Source organism: Lactuca serriola, chromosome 3 (assembly GCF_051521515.1).
Source record: "Lactuca serriola cultivar US96UC23 chromosome 3, Lser_US96UC23_V15, whole genome shotgun sequence".
Taxonomy (NCBI): Eukaryota; Viridiplantae; Streptophyta; class Magnoliopsida; order Asterales; family Asteraceae; genus Lactuca; species Lactuca serriola.
Genome location: NC_136410.1, coordinates 28101359 through 28117032, shown reverse-complemented (window position 1 = coordinate 28117032; position 15674 = coordinate 28101359).

Below are 15674 nucleotides of genomic sequence, written 5' to 3'. Positions count from 1 at the left end.
ATCTCACAATCATAATCCTTCACCACATCAAGCCACCGACGCTGCCTCATGTTCAAATTCGGCTGATCCATGAGGTACCTCAAACTCTTGTGGTCCGTGTAAATCGTACACCGAACCCCATAAGGTAATGTCGCCAAATCTTGAGGGCGAAGACCACCGCCCCCAACTCTAAATCATTCATCGGGTAGTTCGCCTCGTGAGGCTTCAGCTGCCTTGAAGCGTAGGCTATGGCGTGCCCTCTCTGCATCAGCACCGCGCCCAACCCCGAAATGGACGCATCACAATATACCACAAAATCATCTACGCCCTATGGCAGGGCTAAGATTGGCGCCTCGCACAATCTCTGTCTCAGAGACTCGAATGCTGCCTGCTGCTCAGGCCCCCATCGAAAGACTACAGCTTTCTTAGTCAACCGTGTCAGGGGTACGGCTATCTTGGAGAAATCCTGAATGAATCTCCAATAGCAGCCTGCTAATCCTAGGAAACTCCAAATCTCGGATGGAGACTTCGGAACCTCCCATCTCATCATGGCCTCCACCTTGGCCGGGTCTACTGAAATCCCGTTCTGGTTAACGAGGTGCCCAAGAAACTGCACCTCACACAACCAAAACTCACATTTAGAGAACTTAGCGTATGAGCTCTCCCTCCTCAAGGTCTCCAAAACCTCTCTCATATGCTCCTCGTGCTCCTCCTGCGTCTTGGAATAAACCAAGATGTCATCAATGAAAACTATCACAGACCGATCCAGCATCGGTCTACACATACGGTTCATGAGATCCATGAACGCGGCAGGAGCATTGGTGAGCCCAAACGGCATCACCACGAACTCAAAATGGCCATAGCGCGTCCGAAACGCGGTCTTTTGTACATCCTCCTCTCTGACCTTCATTTGATGATAACCTGAACGCAAATCGATCTTGGAGAACCAAGATGCTCCCTGCAACTGATCAAAGAGGTCATCAATCCTCGGGAGTGGGTAACGGTTCTTCACCATTAACTTATTCAGCTCCCGGTAATCTATACACATCCGATGCGACCCGTCCTTCTTCCTCACAAACAGGGTCGGGGCTCCCCAGGGTGAACTGCTCGGTCGAATGCATCCCTTGTCTAACAGCTCATGTAGCTGTGTAGACAACTCCTGCATCTCAGGAGGAGCCACTCGATACGGTGCCTTGGCTATCGGAGCCGCACCAGGAACTAGGTCAATCCTGAACTCTACCTGACACTCCGAAGGTATTCCAGGAAGCTCTTCCGGGAACACATCAATGTAGTCTCGTACCACTAGAACCTCGCTCACTGTCGCCTTACCCATCTCCCGGGCATCCAAAACATACGCGACATATCCCGCACAACCTTGCTGAAGGTAGCGCCTAGCTCTCGCTGCTGAACATACTGCAGGTCCACACTGTGGCCTCTCGCCGTGGATCACCAACTCTCCCCCACTTGGGGTCCTGATCCGCACTAACTGCTATGCGCAATCTATCACCGCCCCATTAGGGCTCAACCAATCCATGCCTATAATCACCTTGTTCCCCCGCAATGGGATGGGAACCAAATCCACTAAATAGCGCTCCTTAAATAACCTTAGGTCACAATCCCTGAATACTGTTGTCGCTCGCACCGATCGATCATCGGCAATCTCCACCTCTAAAGGGCAATCCAACATGCCTGATGACTCAGTAGACCTCTTGCTAAGCGCAAGGGAAAAAAATGACCGGGTGGCACCCGAGTCAAACAACACTTGAACTGGGATACCGTTCACATGGAACGATCCTAACACATAAACACAGAGCACACAGCAATAACATAACATCATCTAAAATAAAATAAAGGGAAGAATCATACCCATCACCACATCGGGTGCGGCCCGTGCCTCCTCGGTAGTCAGCTGAAATGCCCAGCTCCTCACCACTGGAGCCTCTGCCTTGCCCTGTCGGCCATCAGTGATCCGCAGGGTCACTAGAGCTGGCGCCTTAACCGGCGTTGATGCTGTCAACTGGGGGCAATTGGCCTTCTTGTCGCCCCTCTGGTTGCAGTGGAAACACAGCAACTCCGATGTCTAAACCACAGGTGCAGGGGTAGTACAATCCCTGCTAAAGTGTCCCGTCTTGCCGCACTTGTAGCAACCCAACGATCCCAATCTACATGCTCCCTCGTGTTACCTGCCGCATTTCCCGCGGTGACCTGGTCCTCTTTGGCCTTTCGGCCTACCATCTGATCCCCTGGGCTTCTTCCCTGAAGCCCCTCCTGCCTGTCCCTCCTCTTTCTTCCTCTTCCGGATGTGCTCCAGATCTATCTCCCTCTCCCTTGCCCTGGTAATCATAGAGTCCAGGGTGGGGCAAGCTGGAAAACTAACATGCTCCCGAATATCAGCTCGGAGCATGTCATGATAGCGGGTCCTCCTCATGTCCTCATCACCCACATATTGGGGCACCAACAATGCTCTCTCTCGGAACTTGGCGGTGATCTCCGCCACAGTCTCCGTCGTCTGTCTCATGTCTAGGAACTCTCTGGCCAGCTGCTGAAGCTCGACAGCCGGCGCAAACTCTACCCTAAACCTGGTCACGAAGTCCGACCAGGTCATAGCCTCGACAGCCGAGGCTCCCAGTGAGTCACCAACGGACTCCCACCAATCCCTAGCTCGATCTCGCAAACATCCTGCTGCATATCTCACCTTCGACCCCTCAGGGCAGAAGCTAGTCAACTGCGCAGACTCAATGTCTGCAATCCATCGCCTGGAAGCTATGGGGTCCTTCGCCCCGTGAAAATCCAGCACACCATTGCCCCGGAAGTCCTTGAAGGACAGTGTGCGAGATCCCGACTGGCCAGATGCCATGTCGCTCCTAAATGCCCGGAGGCGATCCTCCATCAGCTCCAATATACCTTCCTTGATCGACCCGAAGATTATGGGGGTCGACTCAAGGATGCCTCTAGTGGTCTCTGACGCGATGAACTCGCGTAGCCCCTCATCTACTGGCTCGGAACCTGATCCCGAACCCGATCCCTCTCCTGTACTGCCAACTGCTGGCCTCGAGCATAGTACCACCATTATGATATACATAAATAATAACCGTTAGCGATACTGATACCTCTGGAGGGATCACACCTACTACAAGTTCCCTGGTCTTATCTTGGCCTTCCTCGGTTTGGGTACGGATCCTCTACTTTCAGTAGTACGGGCCCATACTACTTTCCACATCTATCCGTACCTTCTCCAAGGACTGCCTTGACTCCACCAGATCCCTTTCACTACCGCTGATCTCTGCTACTCTTATCCTAGGCTTACCCTAGGAAACCTCTGACTCCACCCAACCCAGTCCTCAGCTGCTGAAGGGATCTTTATGATGCCAATTAGCTATTACCTGAATACAATCACATGCGAAGAGGATCGGATAATCCTTCGAGTAAGGGACTCATCCCTACAACGGTTAGGACTCAAACAAGAGCTACGCAATAGGGTCAAATCCAAAACTTTGAGATTATTCAACCCTGATCACATGTGACTTTAACGTATTCACCTAACAACTAACTCCCATCACTCAAAGCCCACATAGCACAAAGCAAGCAGCATTTGGACAAAAGGAAACAATCTCAAGCAACTCTATCTTCGTAGAGAGAAACTGAACTAGCATACAATGCTAAACTCGTACTATCAGGCATAACCTAAACAGATTATCCTACTGCTGTCTACTCAATTCAAGCATGCAGTTTTTCATACACTGAACCACATAAACCAGGCACATAAGGCATCACTCCTAGATCCTTAGTCCTATTCTAGCATGCTGTTCTACTGAAACTGATAAACATAACATAAGCTTGTCTGGGTACTTTGGGGAATACTTACTTGAGCTTGGCCGATCGCGCACATTACAGACTTTGTTCTTTCTTATAACCCTTTACTTAGCCTTTTAGAAAACATCTTTTTTCAAAATCTTTTAATCCCTCGATTTGAGTTCAAACACCCCCGAAGGTGTATCCGAATCCCTCAAACCAGGGCTCTGATACCAACTTGTAACGTCCCAAAAATAAAAGCCAAATATTTCACTCATAAAGCATATGCTTAGCAACCATTAGAAATATAATGTTCACCGATCATATCATTTCATAAAAATTATCGCATGTCTTGAAAAACATTTTATGAAAACATAATATCATCAGAGCACAAATTCCCAGGAGGATCTCATAGTGCAGAATACAAGGCATGTGTGTGATGGGCCGCTACCGCGCCAGCTCCTTCCCCTTCGAAGAAAAGGTACCTGAAACCAAACTGAATACTGTAAGTTCGAAGCTTAGTGAGTTCCCCCATAATACCACATACCATACAATCATATAATGAACAGCTAGGAGATACGGGCCTCGCCCACACTCAAGGAGATACGAGCCTCGCCCACACTCCACTAACTGGGAGATACGGGCCTTGCCCACACTCCGCTATCTAGGAGATACGGGCCTCGCCCACACTCCGCTATCTAGGAGATACGGGCCTTGCCCACACTCCACTACTAAACCATAATATACAAGTATCACACAGACAACGAGTATAAACAATTCTACCACTCTAGCATATAGCATCATCAGACTCAACTAAGAGATACGGGCTCTTCCCACACTCCGACACTATCATATCGTCTATACGGGCCGGCCTTGGTGCCTTAGACCCGTTCCTACTGGAAGGAAACTCACCTCGAAGTAGCTGCTGAAAGTCTGCTTGCTGAGCGCCTGACTGCTAAACCGGAACTCCCCGGCTACAATTTCCATAAACACTAAGTCAGATACTGATAACTAATCTTAGGGTAAAATGACTATTTTACCCCCCTGGTCAAAGTCAAAATCCCAGTCAAAGTCAACTTCCTGGTTGACCGGACTCGCCGAGTTGGCTCGCCAACTCGCCGAGTCCCTTCCATCTGTTCTAGTTCTACACCCATTTCTACTCGTCGAGCTTAGCGAAGACTCGACGCGTTCTTCCTTGATGCATACATACTAAGTCCAAGTTCATCTGACTCGCCGAGTTGAAGAACAACTCGTCAATTCTAAGGCAATCTTCATCGGACTCGCCGAGTTGTTCATCCAACTCGCCGAGTCCACAGCTAACTTTATAGGACCCGCCGAGTCCATCGTTCTACTCGCCGAGTTCATTCGGTCCTTTTTCTATACAGACCTGATTTGAGCCTTACAGCGGCTCCAAACCACAGATCTAGGTTTCTAGGGCATGCTTATCACGTAAAGTTGCAAACTTTACGTGCATGCATAGCTTTAGAGGCTTCAAATGTCCAAACTAAGCTCTTAATGGGGTTCTAAGCTCAAGAGGGACCTTAATCACCAATATGACTGAAACTTAACACTTCAAGAAGGTAATGAGAGTCCAGATCTAAAGTATAACCCAACCATAAGGTTTCTCTTCAAGGATTTGGGGTTTTAGGGCTTAAAAGCAACAATTTAGGGGCAAACAAGATCTAATAGATCAATAACCAAGATGGAAACTTTATTACCAGAATGGATGACCACAAATGAATGTGTTCTGGATCTAAGTCCCCCTCCTTGACCTCTTCAACATCTCCCTTCTTCCACTTGCTCCAAGGTGCACCAAAAGTCCATTCACAAGGCAACAATCACTCAAACTTATCAATGGAGGCTAGGGTTTTCGATAAGTAATGCTCTAAGGGTGATGGGGGCTGAGATGGGGCTGTAAGGACGTTTAAATAGGGTGCAAACCCTAAGGATTAGGGCCTCCTCCTAATTGGCCTACTCGTCGAGTCCAGGCGTGGACTCGCCGAGTAGATCACTTAAAGCCAGCATCCACTCGACATCTACTCGGCGAGTTAGGGCTACAACTCGCCGAGTAGCTCTTCCCAAAAGAACATTTAATCAAAATAAATATGTACCAGGAACAGGGCGTTACAAAGGCAATGTTCCAACTTATATGAAAAAAGAAATCTACGAGCTCATGGAAGAAATCGGTGAGTCAAGGACTAAACATTTCAACTTGTATGAAGAAAGACTCGACGGGTTTAAGGATGAGCTCGGCGAATCATTAGCAAAAGGTCCTGATTTTGTATGAAGGAGAATTCAGCAAGTCCCTAAAAGACCCGAAGAGTAGGATCGAAGTTCCAGTATTTTTTGGAATATGAAACTCGACGAGTTGATGGACCAACTCAACGAGTTGAGTCAACCAGATGTTGACTCTGACCAAAAGTTGACTTTGACCAAGGTGTTGACCTTGACTTTTGACTTTGACCTGAGTTGACCTTTGAAAGGGTAAAGAGTATGAAATGGTAATTAAGGAAGGTTGTTATGTGTAGGAGTTCGAAAGGAGTTGATTCCAACATCGAGGACAGTTCAGGAACTTCACGACATTGAGGTGAGTCACCTTCAAGTAGAAGTAGGTCAAAGGCACCAAGGTCGACCCACTAGTAAGACTTATAGTAGATATAATAGTCTTTGTGATAGTTATTGGGTATATTGTTTTCCGTTATGATTATGTACTAGTATGTTATGTTGTTATGTGGTATGGGTAGGATAGACCCCAATACCGGTGGATAGGGCCGAAGGGGTATGCCATCACCCAGATAAGTTAGGCAGTATATGACTTGTATGTTTACGCACTAGGATGCTATGTGGTAGAGTAGGGTGTGAGATAGTCCCTTGTACCGGTTGAAAGGACAGAAGGGGTAGGCCAACTCTCTAATATGCTAGGCAAGGTACCGGTCGACAGGACCGAAGGGGAGGCCAGCACCCGGATATGCTAGGCAAAGTACCGGTCGACATGACCGAAGGGGTAGTTAGTACCCAGTTATGTTATGATGTATGTGCTATGTATGGTATGTGGTATGATGGGGGGAACTCACTAAGCTTTGTGCTTACAGTTTTCAGTTTTGTTTCAGGTACCTCTTCGTCGAAGGGGAAGGAGCCAGCACGGTAGCAACGCATCACATACACACAGTATTTCCGCATGATGAGATTCTTGGGATTATACTCTGACATTATTACTGTTTTTATGATATGGTTTTGAAACATGTTATTATGGATTTATGATATGATGTGACACGATGATGTTTTCTTATAAATGTTTTTCTAAATCTTTATATATCAAAATGAAATTTTTGGCCTTGAAAATTAGGATGTTACAAGTTGGTATCAGAGCCTTGGCTTGAGGGATTCGGACACACGTTCAGGAGTGTCGTGACTAAAATCGAGGGTTTCAAAGATTTTCACCAGAAAATGGTTTTTTCCAAAAGTTAAAGTAAAGATTTTTGAGAAAGAACAAGATGTGTGATGCGTGCAACTAGCCGAGCTCAAGTAAGTTTTCCCCAAGATACATATACATTTTATGTTATGATATGATATGATTATGAGAACTGCATGCTAGATTAGGGCTAAGGATCTAGGAAGGATGCCTTTTATGCCTACTGTATGTGTATGGGAAATGGATGCTAGATTAGGGCTAAGGATCTAGGAAGATGCCTGATATGCCTGTTGTATGAGCTGCATGATAGTACTGATTTGTCAGTGATACGATGACCTGGATAGGATATGGTTGGTTTGGATTACTCGATGACCGAATGCTGCTTGCTTTGTACTTTAGGAGCTCTAGTTAGCTTTAACTAATTAGTAAACGAATACGCAAAGTCATATATTGCAAGGACTATATAATTTCAGAAGGTTAGGTCTAGCCCTATTTCGCAACTCTTATTTGAGTCCAACCGTTGTAGGGCAGGACCTCTCATTCGAAGAATTATCCGGTCTAACTAATATATGATGGTATTCGCGAGCTAGTCAGGTAAAGGTAATAGAGACTCCTTATGCAGCTGATGGCAGAGAGTGGGTTGGAGGAGTTACCCTAGGGTAAGTCTAGGATGAGATTAGAGCAGAAAGTTGTAGCAGTAGAAGGGACTTGGTAAGGTCGACGCAATCCTTGAGGAAAGTACGGATATATGTGGAAGGTGGTATGGGCTACTGAAAGCAGAGGATCCGTACTCGAATAAAGGAGGGCCAAGATAGAACCGGAGGACTTGTAGAGTGTGTGAGACCTCTCGAGATTATGTATGACTCTGATACTTATGTGTTTTGTTTCAGAATGGTGGTGATTACGCGTCACGGAGCAGGAGGATCGGGATTAGGTTCAGGTATAGGTTTCGAGCCAGTTGATGAGGGACTACGCGATTTCATCGCGTCTGAGATCACGAGAGGCATCCTTGAGTCGACCTCGGTGATATTCAAGTCAATCAAGGAAGGGATTATCGAGCTGATGGAGGATCACCTCTGGGCGTTTAGGAGCGACATGGCATCTCGCTAGACAGGGACACACACACTCTCCTTCATGGAGTTCAGGGGATGTAGTGCACCAGTCTTCCAGGGGGTGAAGGACCCCATTGTTTCCAGGAGGTGGATCGCAGGCATGGAGTCTGCTTAGTTGACGAGCTTCTGCCCTGAGGGGTCGAAGGTCCGGTATGCGGCAAGTTGTTTGAGGGACCAAGCTCGAGATTGGTGGGAGGCGGTCAATGATTCTCTGGGAGCCTTAACTATCGAGGCTATGACCTGGTCGGACTTTGTGACCAGGTTTAGGGTGGAGTTTGGGCTGGCTGTGGAGCTTTAGCAGCTGGCCAGGGAGTTTCTTGACATGAGATAGACTACCGAGACGGTGGCGAAGATTACCGCCAAGTTCCAGAAGAGGGCCTTATTGGTGCCCCAGTATGCAGTAGATGAGGAGATGCGGAAGATCCGCTATCATGACATGTTTGTTGGATAATGTTGTCTAAGTCCATAACTATACTTGGTATGTACTTGACCCGAGAGTAACATGGTCCATTTGGGTTGCACTTCACCGGGACAATTTGAAGGATGGACTTTTGAGAAGAGGATAATTATGATTTATTAATATATTATAAATTCTAATATACTAATATGAAATCATATTATTTAATTAGTATTGATTAATAATTAATTTTGGAATTAATTTTGTGATCAAAAGAGACTAATTAAATATAAGGGGTTGATTTGGTAAATCATTCATTCTTATAAAGTGGGCTAATGATCCATAGTTCTTTATGTTGGGCTAAACCCATGTGGTGACCCATGGATACTCCATGAAGGTTTTAACCCATGGAGCATGAGGGATATGGAAGGTCATTAGGGTTTACATGGTGTAACCCTAGTTTGCCACACTATATAAGAGACCTTAAGGCTACCAAAATTGGCACCTAAGTGATCTTAGAAGAGTGCTAGCCGATTTTGTGAAGCAAGGAATTATCTCTCTAGTTCTTCCATTTGTTGGTGGTGATTTGTGGTTCCATTTGAGGCATTCACTGTAACAGCCCGGAATTTCAGGTATTGTTATATTTCTAATTTTGGGTGTTTTAAGAGGGGACTCGGCGAGTTGGAGCCTAGACTCGCCGAGTAGGATCGCGGATCTGGCCGCGGGTTCGCGACTGGACTCGACGAGTCTGGATATGGACTCGGGGAGTCTACGCTGTTTAGCGAAAACCCTAACCGTTTAGGTTTGGGACGTATATGAGGGACCTTATGGCCGTCATTGTTCACCCTAGCCCTCTGAGAGAAACCCTAATTCGATTGTGAACATCTGGAGCAAGGTAGAAGACCATTATTGATCTTCTAAGTGTTATTTTGCAAGGAGAAGGAGGATTAGTGAAGGGAACAACAAGAGAAGCCACACTCTGAGGATTTGGGGACACAGAGCACGTTATTCAGGTAAGATTTCGAGTTCCACTCTTTTATGTTGATGTGTATATGGATTTAGGGTTTATTAAACCCTTTTGTGGCTAGATTGAGTGTTACCTTAGTCCCCCAAGCGATTGGAACCCTGTATTGGGATCTTTGGAAGTCTAGAATGTCCCATGCCTGAACATTTCGTGAATCAATGGAGGTTTTGGATTGGAATCCTTATGCCTTAGGTCAAAATGGGAATTATGAGTCTTGGGGTGTGTTATGAACACCGAAATGGGGGCTTTACGTGATGAACCAGTTTAGGAAGGTCAGACCTGTGAATTGTCGGAGCAGATCTGACCTTAGGAAGCAGTTTGAGCGGTTGCATGGCATGGACTCGCCGAGTCCGATGAACAGACTTGGCGAGTAGTTTGAAGATTAACTGGGACTCGTCGAGTTGTTCTTCAGACTCGGCGAGTTGAGTCGGGGTGGCCCCGCGATTCTTCCAGGAGGAACTCGTCGAGTCAGGGGAGATACTCGACGAGTAGAAAGGGAATCTTAGAGAATTGGTGAGGACGTCTAGACTCGCCGAGTCGCCCTAGCACTCGCCGAGTCCGGTCAAAGTTGACCGTTGACCGTTGACCGTTGACCAGAGTGGACCTGTGTTGACTTCTTAGGGATAGTCAACATTAGAGATATAAAGTGTTAACTAGGGACGTTATGATGTTATAGGAGGATTAGAGCTCGGAGAATCGGGTACGAGGGATTCCCAGGTTGTGAGATATCGAGACACGCGAGGTGAGTCTTCTCACTATACTTTACCTTGAGTAGGTAACCAGAGTTATGTGATAGAGTATTTGTATGCTATGTATGTTATGTGTTGCACTGCATTCTTCTATGTGATTTATGCTATGCTTGTTACAGAGTTAGAACCTGAGGGTTCATAGAGCATGGGTGCACGGACCCACAGAGTATAGCCTCGAGTGGCTAATATGTTTATTATGGTATTTCGGGGAACTCATTAAGCTTTATCCTTACAGTGTTGGTGTTATTTGTTTTAGGTACTAGTGAGGATCGCGGGAAGGCGCCGGCCTGATCAGTGCACACACGCGGGATTTTTATATTATGTGATCTTGGGGATTTTATATATTTTATGAAATGAATTACAAACAATGATTTTTTTATGAATATTAGATGAAGTTGTCTTTATTAAATGCGAAAAATTATTTTTAAATTCTTGGTGTTACAATTTGGTATCAGAGCCTTGGTTTGAGGGATTCGAGTACACCTTTGGGCGTATTTGGACTCAAACTGAGGATTGAGATGTAATTTTCAAAAGATTAAAAGATTTTAAAAAGACGCAGAGCAAGAGATGTGTGTACGATCAGCCCGCGCCCGAACGGTGATTTCCCAAAATACCCTTACATTATGTGATGTTAATATTGATATGATGTATCTGCATGCTAGAGTAGGCTAGGCATTGCTATTAGAACTAGATTGGCCTGATTGTGTTGCCTTAGCCTTGGGAGAGGTGAGCTGCTATGAGATACTTGAGAGTGAGTAGGTAGCAGCGAGGGACTTATGAGAGATCTATTAGAGAGTAAATTACGCATGATAGAGTACTTGAGACCTGGAATTCGAAGAGGAGGAATTGGAGTGTATTCCGGTGCGGTGTGGACAGTAGTATTGGGCCCGTACTACTGGAAGCACCGGGGCGGGGTACAGCTCAAGTAAGAATCTTTGAAATGCCAAGAATCAAGGAGGAAAGAGTTGACGAGTGTGAGTGTGTTCGTGGGGATTCTAAATTATTGTATGTCGTATTTCAGCGGTAGATCATGGTGAGGACACGTTTCACGTCCGAGAGCAGTGGTACCAGTGAGGAGGATATCCGCCGGATCATCCAGGAGGAGGTAGCTGTAGCCATCAGGGCAGAGATTCCGGAGATGTTTGGGTCCATAAAGACCACACTGATCGAGACGTTCGACGAGCGTTATGCCGCTCTTACTGAGGCTGCTGCTGCAGCGGCTACCGCAGCAGTGACTGCTGTAAGGCCGCAGGGTGGGGACGCGTTACTATTCCGGGAATTCAGCAACACAAAACCACCAGAGTTCGATGGAACCCCGGGTCCGGTGGCAGCGATGAGGTGGATATCTAATATTGAGGGGTGCTTCTTCACTTGCTCGTCTCCTGAGCATTTGAAGGTTCGATTTGCGCTGAACCAGCTTCGCTTGGGAGCGAAGGACTGGTGGAAGTTTGCAACAGCGCATTATACGCCTGCTGAGCTTTCTGCGGTGACCTGGGAGAGGTTCACCACTATGTTTCGAGATGAGTACGTTCCCCAGGTGGAGAGGGAGCGTTTAGCACAGGAGTTTCTGACCCTCAAGCAGGGTACTGAGTCTGTTACAGCAATCACGAGGATGTTCCACGAGAGGGCGATGTTCTGCCCTGAGCACGTGCCCACTGAGCAGGCACGTATGAGCCGCTACTTGAGTGTTTTGAGGCGGGATATTCAGGAGTTTGCTGCAAACTCCTCGTACCGGACATTTGCCGAGCTTCAGGCAAATGCCCGGAAGAGGGAGATTGAGCTTGAGACTCAGGCCAGGGAGGAGGCGGAGTCTCAGGGGAGGGATCGACGACCGGCACAGTCGCAGCCGGCCGCCAAGCGGGCCAAGCCTGCTGATCCCAAACCAGGGAGCCAGAAGGGCCGCACTTGCGGAAAGTGCGGCAAGGGGCATGACGGAGTTTGTCGAGCAGGGTCTTGCTACAAATGTGGCAAGGAGGGGCACATGGCCAAGGACTGCCCCAAGGGATTTGCAGTGTGCTTTCACTGCAACCAGACTGGACACCGGAAGGCTGAGTGTCCGCAGCTGCGCGGAGCACCTCAGGGATCTGCTCCTGCCGCCATCAGAGCTACAGAGAGTCGGCCTATGAAGATCGAGGCACCGAGAGCTCGAGGGAGAGCCTTCCAGCTAACTGCGGAGGAAGTCCGCGCTGCGCCCGATGTGGTGGCTGGTACGTTTCCTTTCATATATTTATATTGATGTTGAAATATTATGCTTATATTAGGTTATGCGTAGGTACCTTCCTTGTGAATTCTGTGCCTGCTTTAGTGTTATTTGACTCGGGTGCGAGTCGGTCTTTTGTATCTCTGGCCTTTAGTCAGCATATCAGTGCTAGTCGTGAGGCATTGAGTCGGCCTCTGAGAGTTTCCATAGCTGATGATAGAGTGATTTGTGCCACGGGGGTTTTTCGGGGATGTGTGTTAGAGATTTTTGGGGTTGAGTTTCCGATTGACCTAATTCCTATCGCGATGGGTGATGTCTGTGTCATTGTGGGCATGGACTGGTTGAGCCGATTCAGCGCAGTCATCGACTGCGAGCGTCAGCTGGTGACTATACGAAACCCTAGTGGGGGAGTTCTTTCGGTGTACGGCGAGGGTACGCGTTCGGGATCAGCCTTTTGTTCGGCCGCCAGGGCGAGGCAGTGTCTACAACAGGGCTGTAAGGGTTTTGTGGCGTATGTGATGGATACGCGAGCGACTTCCGAGAGACCGAGTTCAGTTGAGGAGGTGTCGGTGGTGCGTGAGTTTCCAGATGTCTTTCCCGAGGAGCTGTCGGGAGTACCTCCTGTGAGGCAAGTGGAGTTTGGTATTGATTTGATTCCGGGAGCCGCGCCTGTCGCTAAGGTGCCTTATCATCTTGCACCTCCAGAGATGCAAGAGTTATCCTCGCAGCTTCAGGAGTTGCTGGGGAAGGGATTCATCCGACCGAGCAGCTCGCCGTGGGGAGCGCCTATCCTGTTTGTTAAGAAGAAAGATGGTTCACACCGGATGTGCATTGATTACCGAGAGTTGAACAAGTTGACGGTCAAGAACCGTTACCCATTACCGAGGATCGACGATTTATTTGATCAGTTGCAGGGAGCATCTTGGTTTTCCAAGATCGACTTGAGGTCGGGATATCATCAAGTGAAAGTGCGGGATGAGGACGTTCAGAAGACAGCATTCAGGACGCGATATGGGCATTATGAGTTTGTGGTGATGCCTTTTGGGCTCACCAACGCCCCGGCTGTATTCATGGATCTCATGAACAGGGTATGTAGGCCGATGTTGGATCGGTCAGTGATTGTATTTATCGATGATATTTTGGTGTATTCGAGATCTAGAGAGCAGCATGAGGAACATTTGAGGGAGGTCCTTGGAGTGTTGAGATCGGAGAAGCTTTATGCGAAGTTCTCCAAGTGTGACTTTTGGTTGCGGGAGGTCCAATTCCTAGGACATGTTGTTAATCAGGAAGGGATATTGGTCGATCCGGCCAAGGTTGAGGCGGTGATGAGTTGGGAGGTGCCGAAGTCACCTTCTGAGATCAGGAGTTTCCTTGGATTGGCAGGGTACTATCGGAGATTTATTAAGGACTTCTCCAAAATTGCAGTGCCACTCACTAGATTGACCCGAAAGGGGGTTGTATTCTCATGGGGACCCGAGCAGCAGACCTCTTTTGAGACGCTTCGCCAGAGGTTGTGCGAAGCCCCGGTGTTAGCTCTCCCGGAAGGGATGGAGGATTTTGTAGTTTATTGTGATGCATCTATTTCGGGGTTGGGTGCAGTGCTGATGCAAAGAGGGCATGTAATAGCATATGCATCGAGGCAGCTGAAGCCTCACGAGACGAGGTACCCCATGCATGATCTAGAGCTGGGGGCAGTAGTGTTCGCCCTCAAGATTTGGCGTCATTACTTGTATGGAGTTCGTTGCACGATATACACTGACCATAAGAGTTTGAAGTACTTGATGGACCAGCCCAACCTAAACATGCGTCAGAGGAGGTGGTTGGATGTGGTCAAGGATTATGATTGCGAGATCCTGTACCACCCGGGCAAAGCTAATGTGGTAGCAGATGCGTTGAGCCGTAAGGGGGAGAGCACACCACTACGAAATGTATGTTTGAGGTTGACCGTGATAGCTCCAGTACTGGATGTCATTCGTGGGGCACAGTCTGAGGCTATGCAACCGGAGATGCAAAAGAGGGAACGGGTCGTTGGTTTGGTCTCAGAGTTCGTTACTGATGATCGAGGGTTGATGACCTTTCAGGGTCGGATTTGGGTACCGTTTGTGGGCGGTACGCGTACTACTTTGATGGAGGAGGCACATCGATCAAAATTCTCGATCCATCCCGGGGCTACAAAGATGTATTTGGATTTGAGGAGAGAATATTGGTGGCCCTGCATGAAGAGGGACGTCGCGTGGTTCGTCGAGAGGTGCTTAACCTGCCGTAGGGTTAAGGCCGAGCACCAGAGACCCCATGGCAAGTTGCAGCCATTGGCGGTTCCAGAGTGGAAGTGGGAACAGATCACTATGGATTTCATCACCAAATTGCCGAGGACTGCCAGAGGAGTTGATGCAATTTGGGTGATTGTAGATAGATTGACGAAGAGCGCTCACTTCCTTGCCATTAGTGAGAGTTCTTCAGCAGAGAAATTGGCGGAGGTGTATGTGAGAGAAGTAGTATCTCGGCATGGGGTGCCGATCTCGATTGTTTCAGATCGTGATGTGCGTTTCACTTCTAGGTTCTGGAAGAAGTTTCATGAGGAGTTGGGTACTAGATTGCATTTTAGTACCGCATATCATCCCCAGACAGACGGTCAAAGTGAGCGGACGATTCAGACGCTCGAGGACATGCTTCGGGCGTGTGTATTGGATTTTGGGGGTAGCTGGGATGCATATTTACCCTTGGCAGAGTTTTCCTACAACAACAGCCATCATTCGAGCATTGGTATGCCGCCCTTTGAGCTGTTGTATGGTAGGAGGTGTCGGACTCCCATTTGTTGGGGAGAGGTGGGGCAGAGAGTGATGGGCAGTACAAAGATCGTGCTTCAGACGACAGAGCAGATTCAGCAGGTTAGACAGAGGTTATTGACCGCCCAAAGCCGACAGAAGAGTTATGCAGACAGACGCCGATCCGAGCTTGAGTTTCAAGTCGGCGACTTCGTTCTCCTGAAGGTCTCTCCTTGGGAAGGAG